The 10,891-nt window shown below is 34.5% G+C and overlaps 1 protein-coding gene across 1 annotated transcript in view; it reads right to left on the reverse strand.

Annotated features, from left to right (window-relative positions):
• Positions 1-10,891, reverse strand: part of LOC100949794 (low-density lipoprotein receptor-related protein 1B-like) — a gene marked incomplete at its 3' end in the record, with an annotated part of 1,553,965 nt that overhangs the window by 304,664 nt on the left and 1,238,410 nt on the right. The gene's annotated exons all lie outside the window — the stretch shown is intronic.

The raw sequence follows: 10,891 nt of genomic DNA on the forward strand, positions 1-10,891 counted from the left end.
TTTTTTTTTTTTATCTCCAATAAGGTAACAATGTGTTTTTATTCCTTGGATTTATATGCACCTGATACTGATTAAAGAATATAATAATTATTGCCAGAGAAAGACACAGTGGGAGATTTTCTGTTTTCTTAGGATTGCAACTAACAACCCAAAGCTCAGAAAAATGGCTATAAAAACTGCTAAGATTTGACTAAAACTAGCTCTGTTATTCTTAGCCTAGCACATAACTATAGATACACAGAGGAGAAATATCCAACAAAAAACGGTTTTTATAAAGACTGTTGCTGGGCTGGAAGTTAGGAGTGCAGGGCTTCCCATAAGAGTGAAGATGGTTTTCTACATAGTTCAAAAAATCATGACTCTTTCTTTTTCATTAGTTTTAGATCAGGCCTGTGTGGGGCAAAAAGGAATAAGCTTTGAAAACAGAAATGAAATTAAAGTTCCTTTTTAAAATTCTGTACCTAAAAGAATGTTTCAGTATCTGAAGGCTATTCAACTTATGTTATTTCAAAAGTGTATCAACGAGTATTGATTTTTTAACATGTATTAATTACTGTGAGACACACTGAAGGGAATTAGGTATGAATTCAGTTTGATAAATATTTACATATACACCAATATTTCTCTAGTTTCCATGTTATTGACAACTTTTTAACTTTACATTAGAGAAATCAACTTCTATCCTAAGTCTAAGTAAGTCCTGTGAATATGGGCTGCCATGTTATGCCTTTTCAGTGAGTCACCCAAGGGGTAGATGTAAGACGTGAGTCAGGTTTGATAACTCCCAGAAAATTTTACAAGTGGAAAGTAAAGACTTTCTTTTCCTCTGTGGCAGTAGTTCTCAACCTTCCTAATGCCTCAACCCTTTAGTACAGTTGCTGTGGGTTGCAACCCACAGGTTGAGAACTGCTGCTCTATGATCACAGATCTCTAAGCCCAGTGTTCATATCCCTGTAGTTTGAATGAGCCTGTTTGTCATATTGCAGTAAAAGAGAAAAAAGTGACAAAGAATAGATAAAAAAAGACCTGGACAGAAAACATATCCTATGGATATTTAAATTTATAGCTCTATTATCCTGAAGCCTAGTTCTTCTCTGGAAAACCCCTATAAATTTCCCATTACTTGAGTATGTTATCCAGTGCACTTAATTATATTTATTCAACTTAATTTGGACTTAGATTCAGTCTACTGCAAACTGGTTAACCTCTTTTATTAATGTCATCTACTGGAAGAAGACATTCCTAATCTAATAAAAACCCATCTCTATTATTCTATATCATCACAGACTATTCTCAGTGAAGTATATTTTAAAATCAATACTTAATTGTTTATCACCTCTTTTTCTCACCAGATCACAATCTCTGTGAAAATAGAAATCCTATTGGTTTGCTCATTTTTATATCCCTGACACTGAGCACCATGGGCATCACTAATACCAGTTCTTAGCTCTGGCTGGGTGCTCTTGGTGTAGGGAGGTCATCTGACATCTTTTTTATTGGACCTGAACCTGCTTTAAGAATTTTCCCCAGCACATTAAATAAATATGTTCTGAATAGATAAATGTAGAGCAGAACTAAATCCATCCGAGACTAGCTTTTCTTCATAAACTGGGAGAGAATCCAAGCATGGGAAATGCCCAGTCATGATCAGTAAAGCCTCCTAGTTGACTTGCAGCTGACTACAGAGTATCAGAGAGCCCAACCAAGACCACAGCTGCTCTGAAGATCTTCAGACTGAATGACTACAAATTATTTATATTGTGATAACTTAGGTATTGCAGCTAATTATTGCAGAGTTCCCTGGTGTTTAGTGCAGGATGTTACTATGACAATAGCTAACTGACACAACATACCCCAAACATCTACAATATAACTAGTTTCAAATAGCTCCCAATAAAACAAATACTCATACAATTTAAAATCCAGAAGGAAGCTATTTTAAGTAAAGAAAATATTTGTGTTGGATACATAATTGTTTAAAAGAAAGAATACCTAGTTTGGGGTTAGCTCTTATATCAGGTCATCAATATAGTTTGAGTTAATTTTTGTACATGCATGAGGTAGGTTCCAACATCATTCATTTGCATGCAATAATACATTTCCCCTAACACCATTTCTTAAAAACACAATTTTCACTACACTGATGTCGGGGGAACAATGTATCATAGACCTGAATATAAGAGCTAAAACTATACAATTATTCGAATACATAGCTACATAGCTTGGTGGCCTTCATTAGACAATAACTTCTTTGCTATGCCACCCAAAGATAAGCATCAAAGAGAAAAAATAAATTGAAAGTCATTAAAATGATAAACCTTTGTGCTTTAAAGACCACTATCAAGAACCTGAAAAGACAACCCACAGATTGGAGAAAAAATATTTCCAAAACATATATCTGATTAGGGTTATATATCCAGAATATATAAATAACAATTATGATTCAATAACAGACATATAAATAAGTCAATTTAAAAATGTACAAAAGATCTGTATGGGCATTTCTCCCTGGAAGATATACAAGTGGCCAATAAGCACTTGAGAAGATGTACAACAGCATTGGTCCTCAGGCAAATGCCAACCAATAGCACAATGAAAAGATGATTATAATAAAAAGATGAAGGATAACAATTAATGGCAAAGATATGGAGAAATTTGAATTATATTCTGATGGTTAGATTTTAAAATAATGTAATCATTATGGAAAACAGTTTGACTGTTCCTCAAAATGTTAAATATTAGGTGGGCCAAGGTGGCTCATGCCTATAATCCCAGCACTCTGGGAGGCGGAGGTAGGTGAATTGTCTGAGCTCATAGGTTCGAGACCAGCCTGAGACAGAGCAAGACCTCATCTCTAAAAGTAGCTGGGCATTCTGGTGGGTACCTGTAGTCCCAGCTACTCGGGAGGCTGAGGCAAGAGAATTGTTTAAGCCTAAGAGTTTAAGGTTGCTGTGAACTGTGATACCATGGCACTCTACCGAGGGTAGCATAGTGAGACCCTGTCTCAAAAAAAAAAAGTTAAATATTAACTTACTGTGTGACCCAACAATTCCAATCCTGGTTGTGCACCTAAGAGAACTGAAAATGCATGTCCCCACAAATTTGTACATGAATATTTGTAGCAGCATCATTCATAATAATCAAAAAATGGAAATAAACCATATACTATGTTTCCCTGAAAATAAGACACTGTCTTATATTTATTTTTTTCTCAAGAAGACACACTACGGCTTATTTTCAGGGGATGTCTTATTTTTATTAAGTATAATACAACAATCTACATTTATTCAAATACAGTTAAGTCATCTTCTTCTGGAACCTGACAAGGGGAGCTGACCTTATTGGTGGGGCTGGCGCTAGTGACGTGTGAACTCCTTTCCCCTAGCCATTCGCACGTGCCCAATAGGATGCCTGCAACCGGTTACCACATGTGCACCCATGCAAGTGTCAACAGCTTGGAGAAAGGAGCTGTGGAAGATAAAAGTTTTTCCATATCCCTCCATGCAGAAATGCATGGCATGGCTCTGCAGATATGCCTTATAGCCAAGCCCATCACTAGGTCTTATTATCAGGGTAGGGTTTATATTTAACAAATGCATAGAAATCCTACTAGGGCTTATTTTTTGGGTTGGTCTTATTTTTGGGGAAACACAGTAATTACCAACTGATGAATAAACAAATGAAGTGTTGTACATCTGTGCAATAGATAAACATGGTGTCCAGGAAGTCATCATCCACAGGAAAGTTATAACAACAGGTATCTTGAAAGAGGTGGCCAACAGTCAGAGAATATTAACAAACTTTTATAATGAGTATTTTATTAAAAAGATACATTTAGCTACATGTGCAATTCTCTGTTTTCCATTTGTATGAAGATGTTCGGGATGCCCTGTATTATTCATCAATAAAAAGAAATGAAGTGCTGATGTATGCTAAAACAAGTGAAAGCATTACGCCAAGTTAAGGAACCCGGTCACAGAACACTTATTGTATGATTACATTGATATGAAATGTCCAGCATATGCAAATCTATGCAGGCAGAAAATAGATTGGTGGTTTTCAGGGCCCAGAGTGGGTATTGATGGAGACTGATTTCTAATGGGTATGGAGTTTGTTTTGGGGTGATTAAAGTATTCTGAAATTAGATAGCAGCAATGATTATACTGAATTATGTACTTTTAAAGAATGAATTCTATGGAATATGAATTATATTTCAATTTGATATAAAAATATAAAAAAAAGTATGCAAAAACTTGTAAAGGGAAGGGAGGTATACAAATACTTTTAATTCATTGTTAAAAGTCCAAGTTCATATTAAATCACATGATATTTATCTCATTCAGATTAATCCATATAACTATATCCAGATTAAAAAAAATCCATCTATATAAAGAAAGACAATATAACATGCCAACAATTTAGTGCTGTCTCTTTTATGTGTATTTGTGTTAGCTGAATAAAAAGATAATTCATTTTTTAAAACATTAATTCAACAATATTTTACCTGAAGTATTAAAAATATTAAAAAAGAATTATTAACTCAAAGGAATAAGAAATAATAATGAAAAACAATAGAAATTGAATTGATAAATAATAATAAGAGAGATTATTAAGAAAACTTAAAACTGCTTTTTAAGAGTAATAAAATATACATAGACCTATGGCTAGATTGATGGATACACACATATGCACCCACACAAATGGATAGAGATCAACGAATAATAGAAAGAACGGGAATCAGAAAACAACAAAGAATATGGGAAATACAAAACAAAAGAGTGAGACATGCATTTTAATAATGAATTTGAAAATAGGTAAACCAAACTGTTTTCTAGAGCAGTGTGTTTCCCAAATTAACTCAAAAAGAAATAGAAAATCTATTGCCTCATGACTAATAGGTAGATTAAGATCTATCTATAATCATTATGAGCATTGATTCAATAGTAAAATTATACCCTTCAATCAAATGTGAAAAAAATGAAAAGCAATAAGACTCAGAGAAATTTGTCACTCTAAGTTATGTCCATAGCCTAGTGTCAGTCCATAGACTGTTTGCTAATAGTTCATAATGAGATAACAGCAGAAATTGAGAGTATTAAGACAATTTTATACCAATTAAAACAAGAGCAAGACCATATCCATTATATTTGACAAAATAAGAAGTCCAAAATTATTATGATATCAAACATAGAGTATTTTCTATATGCTAGCGTTATTCTTCACTTTATAAATACCAACTTAAGCAGTCCTCACAAAGCCCTATGAGGTGAGTGATAGTATCAGCTCCATTTTGCACTGGAAGAAACAGAGGCATAGTGAATTATATAACTAACATGCTAGAGTCACATAGTGAATAAGTGGAGGATAATGAGTTTGAGCCACTACAATTCCTATTGTTGATAATGATTTTGAGAATCAGGACCTATCATGACTCAACTTTTGTACATTTTCTTCACAAGTACACATCAGAAGACCATTCACTACAACACGATTTGATATAATAAAATACTAGAAGCAATTGCAAAGGCCATGAATAGGACAGGGTTGACAAAATTGTGATCTTTTAATACAGTAGAATGCTATATAGTAGTTAAGAGGAATAAACAGATACATAAAGTACTATGAATAAATCTCAACCATACTTGAGAATAAAGTAAGGAGAACTAGTTCCAGATGAGAAAATAGGATACATGAATTGGGCAAATTTAAAATCACAAACATCACATGTTGTTTAAAAACACAAACTATAATGATAGAACAGATATACCAAGTTCAGAAAAGCAGTTATCTCGGGGGATGGAAGAATGCAGACAAAAGCAATTGCAAGGGCCCTGAAAGAGGGCTTCAAAGTTGTCTAATGCTTTATTACTTGTAGAAAACAAGTTAAATTATAAATGACAAATTCTAAATATTTAAAAATACTGACTGTGAATATATTATTCCCGCTGTTTTCAAGCGTGCTTCAAAGAGTTTCTGATAAGAAGAAAAGTGATCAAAACACATCTTGTTTTCTCTGAACAATCATCTTTACATTGACTTATCTCATTAAGACTGCTTAAATGCTTTTTAAGTTCTTGAATTTATTACAGTCATTTTGTGTTGAGAAAATACTTGTTTGATAATATTTACTTGATTATGCTTGGCTAAAATAAATCAGCTATCAAAATCAAAGTGTAAATTTTCAAACGTTTTCATATTTGAATTCTGAATCCAGGTAATTTCCCCAAGTGCTTTAGCTTACGAGATTATTGTTTCCCTGTTGAGAGAATAAAATCCAATACATCATTTCATAAACTAGTGGGCAATAATGAAGGTGGAATTTTAAAATCTCAAGTCTTACAAATGTTTTTACTTTAGTCATAAGAAATTCTATAAAAATGTTTGGTCATAAAATTCAATGAAGAATTTTTCAGTTTCAGTTTTGATATAGTTATCTCAACTTCTCTTGGGACAAACTCAGTTTTGCGTGAATATCAGTAAAATGTGAAGTGCCCACCCATTTTTACCGTCTTCTAACAATCCTTCCAGTATACCAGCCTGTCTCAGAAGTGATTGCATTTAACAGCTCAAGCCAGCACACCATGCTCTTAATATAGAAGTGGCTCAGATTTTTTTTTTGGCTTTACTATATGTATGAAACAAAGACAGTTATAATTTAGATTTTTTATAGTAATGAATTTCTTGTTTACAAATGCAGTGTGCTGCACAGTAGCTTTTAGAAAATACTCAGAAGACTGCACACATCTATCTACAACTCTCATTTCTTTGATTTTTCTTTTAGTCCCCTACAGAATTGCAGAGTGATTTTCACAAGATAGAACATGAAAGTGGTGGATGAGCTGTCTAAGAAAAAAAGTGCTTCTATAGGTCTTTTCAGAGTAAACTGTTATTATAACCATACAACTAGCAATTCTATGTGAAATCTCCTGATTCTTTATCATACAAATGTCATCAAATGAAAAGTGATATTACTGTTACAATGTTTTCTTTATTGCTATTCCAGAGATTTTCCCATCTTTTCTACTCTTACATTTAAGAATTTATTTGAATTTCTCTGTCCCATCATCAGATGCATTTACTTTACATACTAGGAACTTATGAAGTTGTAAATGGTGTACCTTTTCTCCGGCTCAATATATATCATTACTACCTTTTCTCCATTCCTCCTGCTGTAGCCAGATGAGGAAGAATGATGGTCAAGTACCCTTGACGTATATGTGCATGTGGATGGAGGAAATGGAATCCATGGCCAGGATAGACTTTCAGTTATTATTCTAATCCATAAATTTATGAGATTATGTCATCAGGTGTGTCCATTTCTTAAAAGCCAAGTTTTGTGTTTCTTTACCCTTAACTACTGTCCTGAAAACTTCTGTATATATAGTTTTTAATAGTTCTGCTTTATATTTCAAGTTTCTCTTTCATTTTTCACAATTACCTTAAACATGTGGTAGGAATTTGCACTTGGTGGGGAGAGGGAAAGAAGGAGGGAGAGAGAGAGGGAGAAAGAGAGGGAGAGAGAGGGAGGGAGAGAGAGAGAGAGTGCATCACTTATTGGGCTAAGTGGCAAAGCAAAAAAAGAAATTTTGCATTTCTAGGACAAAGCCCAGTGTTTTTTACTAGTTTGTATTTAATAATTTTTTTATTATGTAGATGAATAAATGGTAATGATAAGAATCAATGAATGACTATTAAGCCCAGAAGACATATGATCTGAAGGGGATAAAAATGATTATGGGAGGAAAAGAAGGAAACAAAGACATAAAGCAAAGAAGGGAATGAGTGAGAAAAGAAGAATAACACAGGACTCATTCAACAAAGGTCACTGTGAGGGAAATTAATCGATGGGTGACTGAATGGAGAAGATATTTAAAATGTTTAATTTTTTTTTAGAGACAGAGTCTCACTTTATTGCCCTTAGTAGTGTGCCATGGCATCACATCTCACAGCAACCTCCAAGGTTAGGCGATTCTGTTGCCTCAGCCTCCCGAGTAGCTGAGACTACAAGTGCCCACCATAACACCTGGCTATTTTTTGTTGCAGTTTGGCCAGGGCTGGGTTTGAACCCACCACTCTTGGTATATGGGCCAATGCCCTACACACTGAGCCACAGGTGCTGCCCTAAAATGTTTAGAATATAAAGTTAGTTCCTACAAATTAGTAAGAAAATACAGTCATCTATATAGGAAAATGGTCAAGGAAATCTAGGGATGAGAAGGCTAGCAAGCACATGAAGAGGCATTCAAACCCATAAGTAATAAGAAAAATGAAAATGAAAGCAATGATATATCATGTTACACCTATACAGACAATTGAATGATATGGCAAACTTAGTATGTAGGTACTTAGAAAATGTACTGTTGATAGAGATGTAGACTTTTAAAATTCTGAAGAGCAGCTAGTACTACTAAAACATTGTTATAATAGTATAAATACATTTTGTGAGCCAGTAATATTTATCCTAAAGAAATTTTCATGCAGATCTATAAGAATATAGGTAAATGTATGCCTATGAAATTATTATGTGTGCAGAGAGTTGGAGGCAAATTGAGTCTACTTATACGGCAGAAAAGATAAGCATAACAGATGGTTACAGTCTATGTGATGCTGCACAGTGATTAGAAGTAATAGATTAGTTAGACGCACAGCATAGGTATCAAAAACAATGCTAACTGGAAAAGATAAATGAGAATGTGTACCACATATGACAATATCATTTAGCTTAAATTATTCTTAGAGGAGAGAATTTTGAAGAGTGTATATGATAGTGTTATACTGGGAGGTAACAGATGATAGCAGAGTATATAGAGAAGATGATTAAATAAAGAGATATTCATGAGAATACTTTACATATTAATGGTCCATGCATTTACTCTCATTACTAATGAGGAAAATAGTAATAATGTACCTGGAGTGGAAACTCAGGAGAAGAATGAAAATTTATATAAATTAAAAATGTATGCATGTATGAAATAATATGTATGTTTTATAAGAAGATATGTAAACTATATTGGAATGGTTTTCTATGGAGACAGAGGTAGGAGGAAAAGTAGGCTTTAGGGAGGGATAGAAGTAAAGAAAGCATGAAAGAGAGAAGTAAATGAGGAAAAGAAAGAGCTTATATTGGCCAATGATAATATTACGCCAGAAAAAGAGGAGTTTAATTAACCAAACATAGTGTACATAATCTCCAAAAGAGAAATATAGGATGAGATAAACAGAGATAATAATTGTAAGAAAAGTATTGAAGAAAAGAGAAAGAAGAAGCTTTTACATTCAATAAGCATTTGCCGTAAACATTTTATATGTTTCATAAGGAGTATAAAATAATTTGACCTAATCTCAGCTTTTAAGAAAGTTTGGGTCCAAGTGGCCACAGACACAAGTTCCTGAAACACTGACGTTCAAAGGCATCGCAGGAGCAAGGACACACAGCACAGAGAGTGGCGTGGTCCTCACAGTGAACTCTCAAAGCTCAGGCTCTGGAGTCAGGGGAACAAACTGGGAAACCTTTGCTCTGACATCTCTTAGTCACAAGACCCTGTGAAGATGAAGTAGCCATTCTGGATCTCAGATTCCACAGGCGTAAAATCAGGCCCAAGAATATCTAACTGGTTTCTTAGGAGTAACAAATTATCTACGGTATCTAAGTGTTTGATAAATGGTAGCAATTAATAACACTATAATAATTAGCTTAAATTATTCTGAGAGGAGAGAGTTTCGAAGAGTGTATCGGACACTGTTATTCTGGAAGGTTATTGATGGTAGTAAGCAGAGTACATGAAGATGATTAAATTAAGTGATATACATGAAAGCACTCAATGTGTTACGGGTCATGTCTTTACTGTCATTACCAATGGGGAAAATAGTAATAATGAACCTGGAGTGGAAACTCACAGAGGAGAATGATGAAAATTCAGTTTAGAGAGAGACGATGGGCAGAAATGAAGAAAGCCCTAAGCAGCTGGCAGAGGGTGTGAGGCTCATTTCCCAGATAGCAGCTGCCTTTGAAATTGTGAATGGAAACTGATACATAAAAGTACCATTTTACTGAGATAAATAAGGGAATCTATGAGCAGATTATAAGGCCACCATAGCCCCTTTCCCTGATCTCTTCGCCTTTATCGCTCACTGTCCCCCAAGGTAGCACATTTGTTTCCATCACTTTATTCATTACTAGGTGTCAGATCCATCTCTAGTAATTCTTATCTTCTACATCTGGATTTCCCTTTTGCTTTGTCAATAAAAATATTATGGGATAAATAAAATTTTAATATTCCCTTCTTAAGAAATGGAGAAACCAGAGGATGAAAACGAAGAGGTTTCCATATTGAGGTGGGAGGACCATTGGAACCCACACGTCTCTCGGCCTGTGGTGTGGGGCAGGGGCTGCTCAATTGTGGAGAGCTGGAGCCGAGAGACACCACAAAGAGAAAAATAGAATATGGAGGAAGATGGCAGAAGGGAACTGAAGACATCAGAGGTGCGCTGACATTATGAGCCCTGAAGACCAGAGGAAAATTGGAAACGCTGAAAGCACTATATTATGGGAGAAGAGAAAGAATACAGTTAGCCATTAATTTTGAGTGGCCAGATGATACCTGGGGAAGTAGAATTGAAGAGTAAGAAAAAGAGTGTAGCTAGAAATATAAATGCCATGCAAATCAGATTTGGGTGATAATGGAAATTCTCCAGTGGAAAGGGGTTTGTCAAGGAAATACGTATCAAAGCATGGTTATAATTAAGGTTTGGGTAATGGGCTCATGTGCCAAAGGCAATTGCTACCCTTATGCATTTTGTGCTTATATTCATAATATATTTCCTAAAAACTGATGTACATTGGAAAATAAATGTAATGTTAAAAACATAAAAGTATAAAACCATGAGAGAA

The sequence above is a fragment of the Otolemur garnettii genome, unplaced genomic scaffold (genome assembly GCF_000181295.1).
Source record: "Otolemur garnettii isolate 467f Iridium unplaced genomic scaffold, OtoGar3 scaffold00064, whole genome shotgun sequence".
Classification (NCBI taxonomy): domain Eukaryota; kingdom Metazoa; phylum Chordata; class Mammalia; order Primates; family Galagidae; genus Otolemur; species Otolemur garnettii.